Source organism: Rhodnius prolixus, unplaced genomic scaffold (assembly GCF_049639745.1).
Source record: "Rhodnius prolixus isolate KJV_2025 unplaced genomic scaffold, Rpr scaffold_10, whole genome shotgun sequence".
NCBI lineage: Eukaryota > Metazoa > Arthropoda > Insecta > Hemiptera > Reduviidae > Rhodnius > Rhodnius prolixus.
The window spans coordinates 28,264,279-28,279,276 of NW_027411615.1; the positions used below are offsets into that span (position 1 = coordinate 28,264,279).

Consider the following 14,998-nt stretch of genomic DNA (forward strand, 5'->3'; position numbering starts at 1 on the left):
GAGCACAAGGCTACTCTGAAAGTAAGGTTATATTTATACTGGTTACATTGTAAAGTGGTGATGGTGAGAATGGCGAAGCGGTATTTTAGTAAGTTTCGTGAAAGGCTACCAAGGATGAACTGTAATTGAGTGGAAAAAGCGCGAGATGCTGAAGCACTTTATCCTTGTTATCGTCCTGCCCATTCTAACATTTCCTCCATCAGGATTAATGTTACAACATACCCATTCGGCCGGCTGATCCGCGGGAATATTCGCTTTCAACATCCTCACCGCCTCATTGCTCACATCCTCTTTCATACATACTTCTCTTTCAGGTATTAAGCCACCAGATCCAAGCTACAATCCTGTAGTATTCGCAAGTATTTCAGACATCTAGGTCATATTAAATAAAAGGATAAACTCAATAATATTATTTCCTTTTTAAGGTTTCGTAGTGTAACCACTTCAGATAAAAAAAAGTGAGTTGTATATTAACAAAATTATAGCAATCTTTCAAAGGAATTTAATAAGCAGTCCAAATACCTACGGTTTAATGGAACTGCCTAGATAATGAACAAGAAACTAATCGCAGAACTAAACTCTAATTGTGTGGTTTTAACTAAATATTTTCAAGTTCTTCAATTTTTGTGCCAGTTACTATGATTTTTTTTTTTTTTTTTTTTATCTATCAATGGAATAAAATACATAAGATCAACTCCTTATTACCCCGCTAGCAATGTAGAAAATTAATTTAAAGAATAGATACCTTAATCAAGAAACATCGTGACATTGCACAACTGGAGATAAACTATTGTTTTGGACCAAAGTTTCGCATGCGTTAGGATCCTTTGCTAATATTCAAACGAGGAAACATCTAATTAAGAGCAAATTAAGAATTATAAGTGAAACCGTATCCCAGAGAACAGAAAAGAGGAGTCCAAACGCGTTATATGCCCGTGACTTCAGAGATCCAACTCATTGGGATTGGAAAAGAAGCATGATTAGAAGAAAAAGTACGCCAGAGGGTGTACTTAGTAAAATGGAAGGGAAAACGGTTTTGGAGGCGCCATATCGATCTACTTATTAAAGGACAGAATCAGATAATGCTGAATCTCAACAACTAGACAAGGAAAGGACTAGCAAAGGAATTGTCCTAGAGGGAGGTATGAACCAGCGAGAATAACACGGTTGGGTCGGCAGTTTAGAAAAGACTGGGAGATTAGGGATAGCCGGGTGTAATTTAGAGAGGAGGTGCGAAATACAGTACATTATTAGGTTCAGTTGTAAAAACAACTATTAGGAAAAATGATTCAAAGAATTGTTTTAAAGATTCAAGAGTTATTTTGTTCTAAATTTGTGGAATGATTACAAAAAATTAAAACAAGAATAATTTGATTTCTGAATTAATTTAATATTTTATAGTTTATTTAAATTATATCTAACATCCAACTAATTATTAAATTTACAGAGCCTAGACTCTGGGAATGGTGGATATTAATTTAGAATGCAAAGCCGTCATTGCGATGTAAATAATAGAAATCCGACTGCCCAAATCTTAATAGTAATGCTCTTATCTGTTGTCGGCCATCCTATACATTGTACATAATATTTAAGTGAAAATTAACTATAATATAACTATATAATATAATTAACTATATGCTTTCATTTCCTTAATAATCAGACCATTTCTAGTTTGTAACTAGTTGGATATTTACTTTAAAAATGAGTAAGTATTTTTTACCGCTTTGATTGAATACCCGGGGACATGTAATTTTTTAAATAAAAATGCTCATGAAAACAAGTCCTAGACAAGTAGAACAATAAAAGAAAAATTACACGATATAAACCGTTTTTATTTATCATACTTTTATGTAGGCCATAAAAGTGCGCAATAAAGTAAATAAATTTATGATTATTCTCTCTTTAATAAATATTAATTTGATGATTCCCAGTTCAGTATAAAAAATTAAAAATTCAATTATTTGTTTGTTTAAAGCACTTTACTACTCAATCCAATTTGGACTTACGGAATTGGAACTGTAGGGTTTTGCCGAGCTTTACATCCTTCTATGAACCCAAAACTTACAATTAAAACTCCTTCGTATAATCGGCACTGCTCCCTTCTATAGTACCCAACCAAACCCATCCATAATGTCCTCAATATTCTTTTCTTGTCCTAGTTAGTTTCAATCAGATTCAAGAAATTCTACAAGTCTATCGCTCCCGCTTACTGTCAAATAACTCCTGACTACGGTGACCATTATTTTGTATCAAAAAACAGGACAAGGAGCAAAAAAAAAACTATAAAAAATATTAATACATTTATTAACACGAGATCGGTTATTACAAAACAATGGCCATATAATAGCATAGTATATAGGTTAGTTTAGTTATTTGTTTTTACATGACATTTAGCGATCGATGTTTACACTAGTCGACTAGTCTACTCAATCGGTAAAACAGGTTGCGTTTTACGCTAAAGGTTCATCGAAAGTTAATACACACAAAAAAAAAAATTTCTAAACGATTATTTGCGAACTTAATTATTATACATTTATACTATATTTTTACATTCAAAAAATAAATTTGAGTATAATTTAAATTTCATTGAAAAACAGTCAAATAAATAAAACACAGGACATTTATGCTTAAAAAACAAAAGGACAGCGTCTTAAAAAACAGTACTGTCCTGCCAAAAACAGTACGAATGGTCACCGTACTCCTGACCATTCTTATAGACATCTTAAGCGCCAATGGGTCTACGTTATTTGCTAAAGTTTGGGTAATCCTCTTATGCGAAGTGCTCGCACTGAGTGGTCCAATATTATTAAGTACTAAAACATTAGTAATTAATGGCAATTATGTTCTACTATTTAAATAACACTGATTTTCATGCCAATATTATACGTTGGTTACACTATCTCAACTAGTTTCTATTGATTTTTATCATTCTACAGTGTGAGTTGGATAAATATATCACTATATCACGAGGATGAGATGGGGAAAAAAAAGGCAATGCAAACCAAACTCTCCATCGAGCAGGAAATTGCGTACTGTTTTCTGTGGAAGTTTATCATATATACTCGTACTTACTTGGCCCGTACTGAATGTTGATTTCGATGTTCTTCCGCTACTGTCTCCACCGTATGAGAAAACAAATTGTGTTTTTCAAATGAAAATCACTGACATATCCTGTTTCTAGCAGTTTTCATGCCTTTATTCTAATGAAACTGGAAACAGGGTACAAGAGAAATGTTTATTTGTTCTGTTTCTTTCTGCATCCGGTAAAATAATGAAACAATTATTCAATGAAAACTAGAGAATAAAGTTATACTTTTGTTCTCAAGCGAGAGAAATTTTTTTTGTATTTAACTTATGAACTTTACTCACTACTTTTACCAGCTAGCTCTTAAATTTGACTCATTCCAATGCTCTTGTCCGCATTTTATCATCTCATCACCTTCCAGATCCTTCTCCCAGGGCAGCATCCTTGGTCCTCTTCTTTTCTCCTTATATACTCGTGCAACAGATATACGATAATAGTATATATTTCCCGTTAATTGAGTGATCCCACTGGGTGCCTTCTCCGATCCATATTCATGATATTGTTTTATCTTATGTCACATTTACTTGTTGCAACAGTTGTTGCAGTTGTAAATTTCAATTAAAGATTAAATATAAAAAATAAAATAAAATTTTCTCTTAATTTGAACTCTTATTAGATCAAATGTTTGTCTTTTGATATCTTTTGCAATACAAATAAAAATACTGAATTACGTCCCAATTTATTGACTATACGAGGGTCGTTTGAAAAGTCCGTGCAAAAATAAAAACTATTTAATTTTTTGGGGTAAACCTTTTTTATTTTTCAACATAGTCTCCTTTTAGGCTTATACACTTCGTCCAACGCTGCTCTAGTTTGTTGATCCCTTCCGAATAATAGGATTTGTCCAAGTCTGAAAAATAGCCATTCGTTTCTGCAATCACCTCCTCGTTTGAATAAAATCTTTTTCCCGCCAGCCATTTCTTCATATTGGGGAACAAATAGTAGTCCGAGGGAGCCAAGTCTGGAGAATAGGGGGGATGTGAAACGAGTTGGAACCCTATTTCCATTAATTTTGCGACCACAACTGCTGAGGTGTGAGCTGGTGCGTTGTCGTGATGGAAAAGGACTTTTTTGTGGGCCAATCGTGGGCGTTTTTCTTGCAGCTCGGTTTTCAAACGGTCCAATAACGATGAATAATATGCACCTGTAATAGTTTTACCCTTTTCCAGATAGTCGATGAGGATTATTCCTTGCGAATCCCAAAAGACAGTTGCCATAATCTTTCCGGCCGAAGGAACGGTCTTCGCCTTTTTTGGCGCAGATTCCCCCATGGTAACCCATTGTTTAGATTGTTCTTTGGTCTCAGGAGTGTAGTGATGTATCCATGTTTCATCCACAGTGACGAAACGAGGCTTAAAGTCCTGCGGATTCTTCTGGAACAGCTGAAAACCGTCCTTGCAACACTTCACACGATTTCGTTTTTGGTCAAGCGTGAGCAATGACCCATCTCGGATAGCTTTGTCATGTCCAAATGTTGATGCAAAATATTATGTACCCGTTCATTCGAGATGCCCACAGCACTAGCAATCTCACGCACCTTCACTCTTCTGTCATCCATCACCATATCATGGATTTTATCAATGATTTCTGGAGTAGTAACCTCTACAGGGCGTCCAGAACGTTCAGCGTCACTTGTGCCCATATGGCCACTCCGAAAATTTTGAAACCACTTATAAACTGTTCTAATCGAAGGTGCAGAGTCGCCATAATGTTTATCAAGCTTCTCTTTAGTCTCCTGAGGCGTTTTGCCTTTCATAAAGTAGTGTTTAATCAACACACGAAATTCTTTTTCGTCCATTTTTTGAAAATCACTCGACTTCCTCGATTCAAACGAATGCCAAACACAAAGAAATAGACCGATCTGGCTGAAACTTGGTGTGTGTTCTTCCAAGAGATGCTACTAACTAAACATAACCTCGATACGCGCCAGTAGTGCTATCTCTCTGACTTTGCACGGACTTTTCAAACAACCTTCGTAGTATAGATGACTAGAGTTGTAAAAAGTCTTAGCCTCTTAGTTTAGAGTTATCCTAATAGGAAATGAAGTAAAAGCTGACAGATCTTGTCAGATTAGATTTTTTTAGAAGTGGCTGTAAAAAAAAAGAAACAAAACAGAAATACTGTGATCTAAAAGTTAGTTCTATAGTACCACTCTCAAATGACTAAGTGTTTACTATCACATATTGCAGGCGTCTGTAAATTGTATATTTTGTGCAAAATATGTTTGCTTGTTTTGTTGTTGAGATGAACTTGTGGATTCGCCAAACCCAAACAGTTGTACACAACAACCACCATCAGTTAAGAGTGTCAGTGATAGTGTTGTTAGACTAGGATACTAACCGCTGAAACGTTATTATCCTAGAAGAAATGGTTTGTAAATTTCTAATGTTCTGTGCTCCGACACGTTGTTAAGCAATTTGGTACAGTTAAAGTTATATATATTCAAAATTGATAAACTTCTTCCTCTGATAATAGAAACTTTATTATGAAATAGAATCTGCTTGTTTACTAACCTAAATAAATAAAATACAAATCAATACCATTGTTACGTATTTCTATAATTAGGGGAATTATAATGCAGCGAAACACGTAACGAGGTGAGAGACTTACAAATTTGGTCGCTTGGGGCACTGGTGTACCATGCTAGCCCAACACAGGGTACCAGTGTTCTCCTACTCTCTCTCCTACCTAAGTGGCAGGGCCCCAGTCGTGGTAACCAGTATATAACCTAACGTACTTCTGCTTCCTCTTCTTGACCTCGTGTGCAACCAAATCAGACCACATTTTTTATTCTAAGTGAATACACTATCAATCCAGTTATATTTGGTTAATCATCTTTCGGAGCTGGATCTGCAGTGACCAGAGAAGTCACCATTCTAACTAGAGCTACATCAGGCGGATGCTCGTGACTTATATTAACCTCTTCTGCGTTGAGTGTAAGACAACTTTCCTTTCTTTCCTATCCTTTGTATCTTTGCTCGACGCCTTGCAGGATGTTAATGTAGGTCGGCCGAAGCCATTTAATTGAGTGTGGCAATCTTCCTGAAGGTAATTTTTTTTCTCTTATATCATTTCCTCTTGTTTCATTTCACTACCTTCAGTATTAGCTCAAAGTTTTCTTTTCCTTACTAATCATCTATTCAATTCAAGTTAAGTGACTCGTCACTGCCAGCTCCACACCTACAGTCAGGAGAGAACAATTTCTAATTACACGAGGTGCACGGACCGGTGCTAACTTCTAGGCAAGTATACGCCTCGTAACTATTTTAATTGCACTGCAGCTACCACCTCTCCTAGTGCTCTCATATAGGTATTTTTGTGTCAACAGTTGTGCAGCCTTGCTGCTGGTCCTCCGACGGATGCGAGAGCATCCCTATTCAGCGACCTGTGGACAGCCCTGGAAGGGATTGCCTGCCCTTCAGGCACTCAGAGGAATTCCCAGGGCGTACCCATTAGTCAGTGGACGTTTTCGGGCTCGGACGTGAGGCGAACGAACTGAGGAGGTGCTTGTTCGACAATAAACTCATTATTTTGATCAAGTGCTTTCCTGGTTTTTTTTGTCGCCCCACCTTTATATCTACAGCAAGACCTGCCTAGGGCTCCTGCGGAGCTCCTGCAGTGATCTAATTATACCCGGAAACCATTTAGTGGTGCCGGACGAGCTCTACCGAGCGTGCAAATACGTAACAACCATATTTATGCAATTATGAGTCTAAATAAAAGATAACTGAAAAAAAGAAAAGCGATAAAAAAAAGGAGTGCATTAATGACGTACACCTGGTTGATGAATTAGGTCGTTTTTTATGCAACTACAGAGTGCATCAAAATAACCTCCGCCGTGCCCAATGGGCATAGAGTAGCGACTAGTATAGTGTCATTCTGAAGCATTGTCAGGTGCGAAGGACCTTACATGTTGAGCACCTTTTAAAAAACAAAAACAAAAAATAACCTCCCCATTTTTAGAATATAGTAAATAAATACATAAGTTGTATGCAATAAATTTAATTTTGGTTTCTTACTTAATGACTCAAGAAATTTTTCTGACTTAGTTTTAAAAAGCATATCGTGAATGTTAATGCATTACTTCAAGCTCATTCTGAAACTCTCAGGTAATAGCTTGAGCCAGCATGGCTTGATATTTGCTTTGCTTCAGTTCTTGTAGGTTCCTAGGGCGTTATTTGTACACCGTGTGAGCGAACTGACCATACATTATTATCAGAATGCACTTGCAGCAATGCATTGACAATCACAAACACCATTTATGCGATATCCTTTTTAAAATAAATAAATAGAAAAAATCTTCCTGAGTCATGGAGCAAGTATCCAAAATTAAACTTGTTGCTTACAGAAAACTTATGTTTGTATTTACATTAAAAAAAAAAAAATTCAGGTTATTTTTAGCGACCTTATCTAAGCCAAATATGATATCCTGAAGGAAAACTAAGATTAAGTATACTGCTATTTTAGATATCTTTAAAAATATTAATATCCTATTCTCGAAAAATCCAAGAGGAAGAAATAGAAGGAGAAAATGAACTATAAAATGTAAAACTTTAATTAGAAAACGCCCAGACGTGTAACATGCCTTTAGAGTTGATCTTTTCAAGTTAGTACAAGGAATGTAATAACAGTTTGTACGATAAACAGATAGTGAAATACTGCGCAGAAACTGGAGTGCACACGTAACATAATATAGTCCATGGTGACAATTCAAAGTGAGTGGATCTGGCGAAGGGTAGGTGGGTAGTAAAGGTAAGTTTTGTGAAAAGGTAAGTAAGGCAGAGTGTGTAGTATATCTGCAGATGGACATTGTGTGCTGTAAAGTGTAATGTTTGAACTGGTGAAGAGCGTATATCTTTAGAGGAGGTGCTAGCAGAAGACCCCTTGCTGAACAAGGGAGAAGTGTTCAACTGGAGGGCGTATAACAAGAGTGTGGCTGTAGAGAATGTTTTCATACGCGTTCCAGCCTTGATTTACAAGTGGTCTGTCTCATACTCTCCTATCTTCTCCAAGAAGAACCAACTCTTCTTATCTTCTAACTCCTCTTGGTATTATTGCTCCACATATATCCAAGTGCCACACAAACCTAGCCTTACTTCTGCCACAGAGATTATCCTTCCTTTAGTCTAACACTCATTTCAACCATAATGAACTCTTAACTTCCAACTCGTCAATATTATTTAAATATTATTAATAATATTTTTAATAAGATTAAATCCGTAAAAAGTTTGTAAATCTAAAAAAAATTCATTTTGTTTAATATTATAAAATGTAAAAAAATCAATAAAGCAAACTTTTATAAAACTACATTGAATGGTTTTATTTAGAAAGAATGATGTACCTCTCTAATATATTAACATAAATAATCCTTATTAACATACAGCAAAGAGAGGAACAATAGATTATAATTTTAATGAAACATATGCAAACAAAAGAATCTAGGTCTGAGTCTTGGTAATAGCTGGTTTTTCTACAATTCTCCTTAACAAAAACTTACAGTTTAAAAAGGTTGATTAAACAACTAAAGGAACACAAATCAGCAGGCACCTAACATTACATTCGTCATTCATCAGCTCGTATTTGAGCCATGCAAAAACATTCAAAAAAGCATTTATTTAATCGTAAATAACAATTGATATTTAGGTAATTTTACAGCATAAAATTTTCATTAATATTGTTTAGATCTTTTTAGATGTCACGGTCCCATTTCTTTTCATCGCAATTTACATCTACTCGTACAAAGTATTTGCTCAAGTAACTCACCATTGTTACTAAATGCTACTTTGAATTTAAACATTTAATTAAAAAAGAACGTCACACATTGTACAGCAAATAAACTGAATATTTTATAATTTTTATACGCATCTTAACTTTGATTAAAATCCATTGATTAGTTACAGAAAAACCTTGAAATTAAAATTACTATTTTACAGTGTTTAACCTTCACTCTGATAATAAATAAAATGCGTTTGTTATATAGAAAGAAAACCTGCTTTTCTAAGTGATTAATAAAAACTAAATAATTATCGATAAACAATTAAAATATATCATTTAAAATACGCTTAATAATACAGGAAATCAGTTTTAATAAAGGACAAAATCCCGAAAATTTAGTACATTAGAAAAAAAAAATGTAATATGTCATGAATTCCTATCTAAAAACAGAAAAAAAAACGAACGAGGAGCTCACTGTAAAAGTACTTAGTAAAAAAGAATTTTCAGATTGGAGGAAACTGTCAGCCAATTAGAAGTAGGTTAGCAGGCCTTTATATTGTCCAATATGACTCCTGTTTCGCATTGGCTATGTTGGAAAGGGGTAAAATGGAGAATTCCAGCTGCCTGACACATGATTGGCTGGTACTTTGGTCCAATCCTACACACCATACCGCTGAAGATTCCGCCGCGAGCTCCTTTACCATTATGTTCTACTGATACTAAAAGTGAATTTTAGCAAAATTTTAGATATGAACTTTGGCAAATTACACAGTTTCTTAAGGTTTTCCAGGGTTTTTACGTTTAATTGATACCTTAAGTATGGTATTAGACTAAACTTAAATTAAATGTAAGTAATTATGTAGTTATAATATATTTTATAAAAATACTAAATGCTTCGTTGAATTCAAATATTTAACTACAAATAAATGTTTACGCTTTGTAGAACTGATAAAGTAAACGTGTTTATTATATGTAAAAGCTTCTTAAAGTAAATTTCGATTACAATCTATCGATTGGTTACAGAAATACCTTGAAACTAATGTCTCTATTTGTTTGATAATAAATAAATTACGTTGGTTACCTTTAAAGAAAACCTGCTTTTCTAAGAATCATTTGAAACTGAAATATAATCGATTAATTGAAATATATATAATGTATACATTATACATTCAGATTCTGCTTTTCGGAGAAGACAAATTCATAAACACATCTTTTTCATCATCAAACTTTATTTCTTTAAAACAATTCAAATTACAATGTAAATTTAAATGAAAACAGAAAAGAGATTAATAAGCAAAAGAGATTCGTTTTACGAACTTATTAAACGATGTATATAATACATTTGTTATGATGACTTCTTTATGAAACTCAATTATCTTATTATAACAGATATTAAAGTTACATTCTGTTAAAATTAAATCAATTTACCTCTTGGGAATTTCTAGACAATTTTCTTTCAGCAAGAAAAGTCTTTTACAATGAAATTATAATTAAAAAGTTGGAATATGCTTGTGGAAATATGGCTATGGATACAGTTTGCTTAAAAAATTGAAATAGAAATTGAAAAAGTTTATTTCGTAGTTTAAAATAGAATACAAATACTAATTAAACAAAAGGAGGTTTCAGGCTGCAGTGCCTATATACACTCCATAACTTTAATAGTTACATTGGTAAATCGGTCAAACTTAATACTAAGGCTAAAAATAATATAATAATCTTACATTTAGTTAATTAAACCAAAATATGCTTTAGTCTTTTGTGCTTATATTTTTTTATAACTGAGTGAACTTAAGTTATAGTCTACAATACTTCTTACATGCAGGTAGGGACTATGTACTCGTATATAGGAAGTTACAAATTTTTCCGTGGCGCTATAGATAAATGTAGACACCCTGGCAACATCAAGTGCTACTTGTACATTGTACGTAGTCTATGGGCGTCCACCGGGGATATGACCCAACTAGCCTTAAACATTTATTTTAGACTCTTTGTAACTTCCCATAGTTGGTGCAACAAGTATTGGACCACAAAGGGGCTGCATATAAGAGTACTGGACGGATGTTCAAATAGTAAATTAGTTTTTCTGCAACCATGTAGGAATGTTCTCATTACTCAATTAAAATCAGCTGTGTAATGCCCAACTTAACCTCACTAGTGGGGAAAAATTCCCATCAGTGTCACTTTCTTCACTAGTGAGTGAAAAAACTTTTATGTGCTTCCTTGATTGAAGAAGTTTTGTTATTAAATATTTTCTGTAAAACTCTAATAAGCTTATTTAAATTTATTTTATTTAAATAATTAAAAAACGAATATTAAAAAATAAAATAAAAATTGAAAGGAATATAGAAATAAAAATAATACTTTAATAAATAATTAGATATTTTTAATTATAACAGTTAAAAAGGTTATAGTGTTACCTTATAGAAATTTAAAATGGATTCTAGTGATTCCTGTTTAGTTTTTTTTTTTTTAGTTAATAACCCTAATGGTTGCAGAAAAAATATAATATTTAACTCGAGTGTAAAGTATTTTCCTCACACTCGGCAATTAGCACTTGCACTCGCCTCGCTTCGCTTGCTCGTGCGTGCAAACCCTGCCTCGTGTGAGGAAAAGTACTACTTTCCGCACTTGTTAAATAAATAACTATTTTTATTAAGAAAATCTATGTTAGAGTTGCAGTTTAAGAGAGGAAAGAGACTGCACATAATACCTATTGCTTTATCACAAACTGTATTTACGTGTTTGGTGAACGTTAATTTGGAGTCCAACACCAACCTCAGGTATTTAACTTCCGTACTCCACGAAAGGGAGTTACCGTTAATTAGACATGAGATCGCTTACAAAAAGAAAAAAGAAGCTTGTAAATTAATATTTTTAAAGAAAATTTTATTTTCTAAATGCAGGTGTATTTAAAAAAAATAGAATGTTTCCACAGTTTGAAGAAAATGAATCAGCTAAAGAATAGAACCAAGGGATATACCGCCGGAAGCAACGGAAATTAACCTTAAATTACTATTTCCTTTCTCCTCTGTTTTTTTAAAGAACTATTTCATTAAAAAAGGAAACACTAATAAAATCAAACTAGATAATATTTAGCCAACAAAAAACTGATTTGTATAGTTTTCATTAAATTTCAGTAGTCTAATTTCATTTGTAGTTAATGATTTTGTAAGCTCGTGAGGCTTACACCCAGATGCGGAGAGGGGAAGATGATGTAAACGTAATTTAAATCGATACGTGCTCGGGGGGGGGATAAATAAATACAAAGAAAATATTTAGTAATGAAAATAGTCAAGAAAACACTTACCTTTAACGCACCGGAAGCGAGCGCACACAGCATCCGCCAGGCGGTGAAGGATCTCTAATTAAGCGGTAGAAGGGAATAGGAACTATTAAGGAGCTTAGGTAAACAAGTGTGTAAAGATGTGTGTGTGTAATGTGTAGCTGAGCTCCTAGAAGCGTAAGAAATATTGGGGTTTCAAGCCCAAAGAGGCGTATTAGAATTGGAAGTGAGGTAAGCGGACGAGGGAAGGGTAATAGTGCACCAAGTGCACTAGATGCGGATGAAGGAAGAGGTAATAGTACAATCAATGCACTAGATGCGGATGAAGGAAGAGGTAATAGTACAAGCAATGCACTAGATGCGGATGAAGCGAAGTGCTAGATATCAGCGGAAGTGACTCTTAGCAGGTTGAGGTGCAATAAGAAGTACACCAGCAGGCAGACTCGAGTGACGTAGGGCCGGAAGCAGCCGATGATGAAGCGTTGCGGAAGTACGAAAAGCTGTACTTGAAGCGTTCGGACGCGTACTATATCTGATGCAGAGCAGGGCCAGACGTCGACTCGTTATGAAGCGGTATGGAATTGAGGAGCACTAACTTATTTGCACAAAAGTCAGCGGCGTACTGAACTACAGCAGACGGAAAAAAACCCCACGGGTAAGAGAGGATAGAGAAGGGGAAGGTTGAAACCATGGGAACTGAGAAATAAACAAAACTACAAAATAGCAGAAAAATAAGATATTGGCGGCGACAACAAAGGAAAAGATTAACGAAAAATAACGCGTACTACGAGAATTGGAATAAGGAGAGAGAGAGAGAAATAGAAAAAGGCGAGATGGAGAACTGTCAAACGGTACCGCCGAGAAAGGACGGTACGCGGCTTAACAGATTTTATTTTTCTTCTGCCATCATTAATTAAAGAGTTTATGAAATTCAATCTTCAATCTTGCTATAGAGCTATAATTGCTTAATTAGTGGGTTTTTCAATTTTTCATTAATTACTACCGCCCCATTCACAAACACACAAATAATATTATAAATCTATAAAGAATTACGCTGCAAAAAATTACAGTTATAAAGGAGGATTTGCCCTATATTATAAAGAAAATTTGGGAATTTTATCTTTTATACTCTTTTTATTATTTTTAATCCTTTATTTTTGCGCAATGAATTTATTGCGTTGTAAGCAACAAGGATAATAATATTATTATTATATTTTTTATTTGTTTTATAGGTTCTAAACCTGTAACAAAAGGAGTTGGTTTCATCATTATCATTATCATAATCAATTATATATAAACTACAACAATGCATACAACTTGGTACAAAAGATACAAACAATATAATAAAGAACTAACGTACAATTAAATTCAAACATTACTCATTTAACAGAAATGACCGTAACATTAGTATATTTTTAACAATTTTGTACACTGTGAATGTTTCTATGAGAGTAATCATTAGCTAATCTTTCCATTTCTCTCGCTAAATTGTTGTCAAGGTTTAAACTTTGCCTATAAATGGTTATATGCAGGACATTCTAAAAACAAATAAACGATATTCTCACGCTGACCTCCATTACAAACCATACTTTATTTGAATCTATTTTAATATAATATTTTTAACAGTAAACTTCAGTACATAAGGTCCTGGACATTCTGAATTGAAGGAATATTCTAATTATATGATATGATAATTAGTTATTAAGATATGGTTGTATTATTTGTTTATTAAGATAACAGTTTTTGGTAATATTGTTTATAACATTTTTTTATAATCCATGGAAATTAAACATTCTTTATACTTCTCTAACAGCGTGCGAACTTAGGACTTATCTATATATATAAAAATGAATGTGTGTCTGTTTGTTTGTTTGTACTCGATAGATTCAAAAACCATACATCCAATCGCCGTGAAAATTTGGGAAATTATTAGGTATATCCCCGGGAAGGTTTTTGCAAAGTTTTATTAAAATCAGAGTTGGGGTTCTAGGTGCTCCCGAATAAATATCCCAAAAATATCAAAATAACATTTAATTAGTAATATTTGTTAAAAGTGTAACCATATTCTCCATTACTACTAAAAACGTATAACGCACACATAATTGCTGAGTACTGCAATCCAGTGAAAGCTATAAAATATATTTGCAAATATGTGAACAAAGGAAGCGATATGGCAGTGTTTGGAGAGGAAAATACAACTGCAGCTAACGATGAAGTCACCCAATATCAACTGGGACGCTACATAAGTAGCAATGAGGCTGTATGGCGTATTTTATCATTTTCCATTCATGAGCGATGTCCAACGGTTGTTCATTTAGCAGAAAATGGACAGCGTGTGTATTTTACATCAGAAAATGTACGTGCAAGAGCAATGTCACCACCGCCAACAACATTAACTGAATTTTTCACATTATGTAGAAATGCTACCTTTGCAAGGACACTACTGTACTCTGAAGTAGGGATAATTTTATTGTTAATTTTCATTTCGATGTATTGTATACATTTGGTCATTAATAAATTATGTTTGAGGTATCAAAACTGCCTTTTTGTTAAACACAGCAACGTATGAACGGGTACAGCTAGTTATTTTATAAAGGATACCAAATCTTTTACATTTTCTAGATTTACATTCAGAAATAAATTTGACCGTTGTGAATACCAATTATACTTTAGTCTATTATTAGATTTATCATTAAATAAAACTAACTGAGAAAGACACAATTTAGAATAGTTCTGAGAATTAATGTTTACAATTTTTAACATCAGGTTAAGAGCTGATTTAACTATAGCATAATGATGAATCCTTACAGTCTCCAATCGTACAAGATAACCTGGTGAGTTACGAGGAATTTGGTGAAGGATAATAATATACAATGGCTACAACATACTCAGTGTAGAGATGTTACCCAGTGATA

At 33.9% G+C, this 14,998-nt stretch overlaps 1 protein-coding gene and 1 long non-coding RNA gene across 10 annotated transcripts in view; both read left to right on the forward strand.

Annotated features, from left to right (window-relative positions):
* kek2 (leucine-rich repeat, immunoglobulin-like domain-containing kekkon 2 protein) overlaps nt 1–14,998 on the forward strand; it is a 562,599-nt gene that overhangs the window by 484,017 nt on the left and 63,584 nt on the right. The window lies entirely within an intron of this gene.
* On the forward strand, nt 5,657–6,627 carry LOC141456905 (uncharacterized). The gene is made up of 3 exons (XR_012460106.1): nt 5,657–6,133; nt 6,236–6,327; nt 6,414–6,627. It is a non-coding gene; the product is annotated as an uncharacterized lncRNA (long non-coding RNA).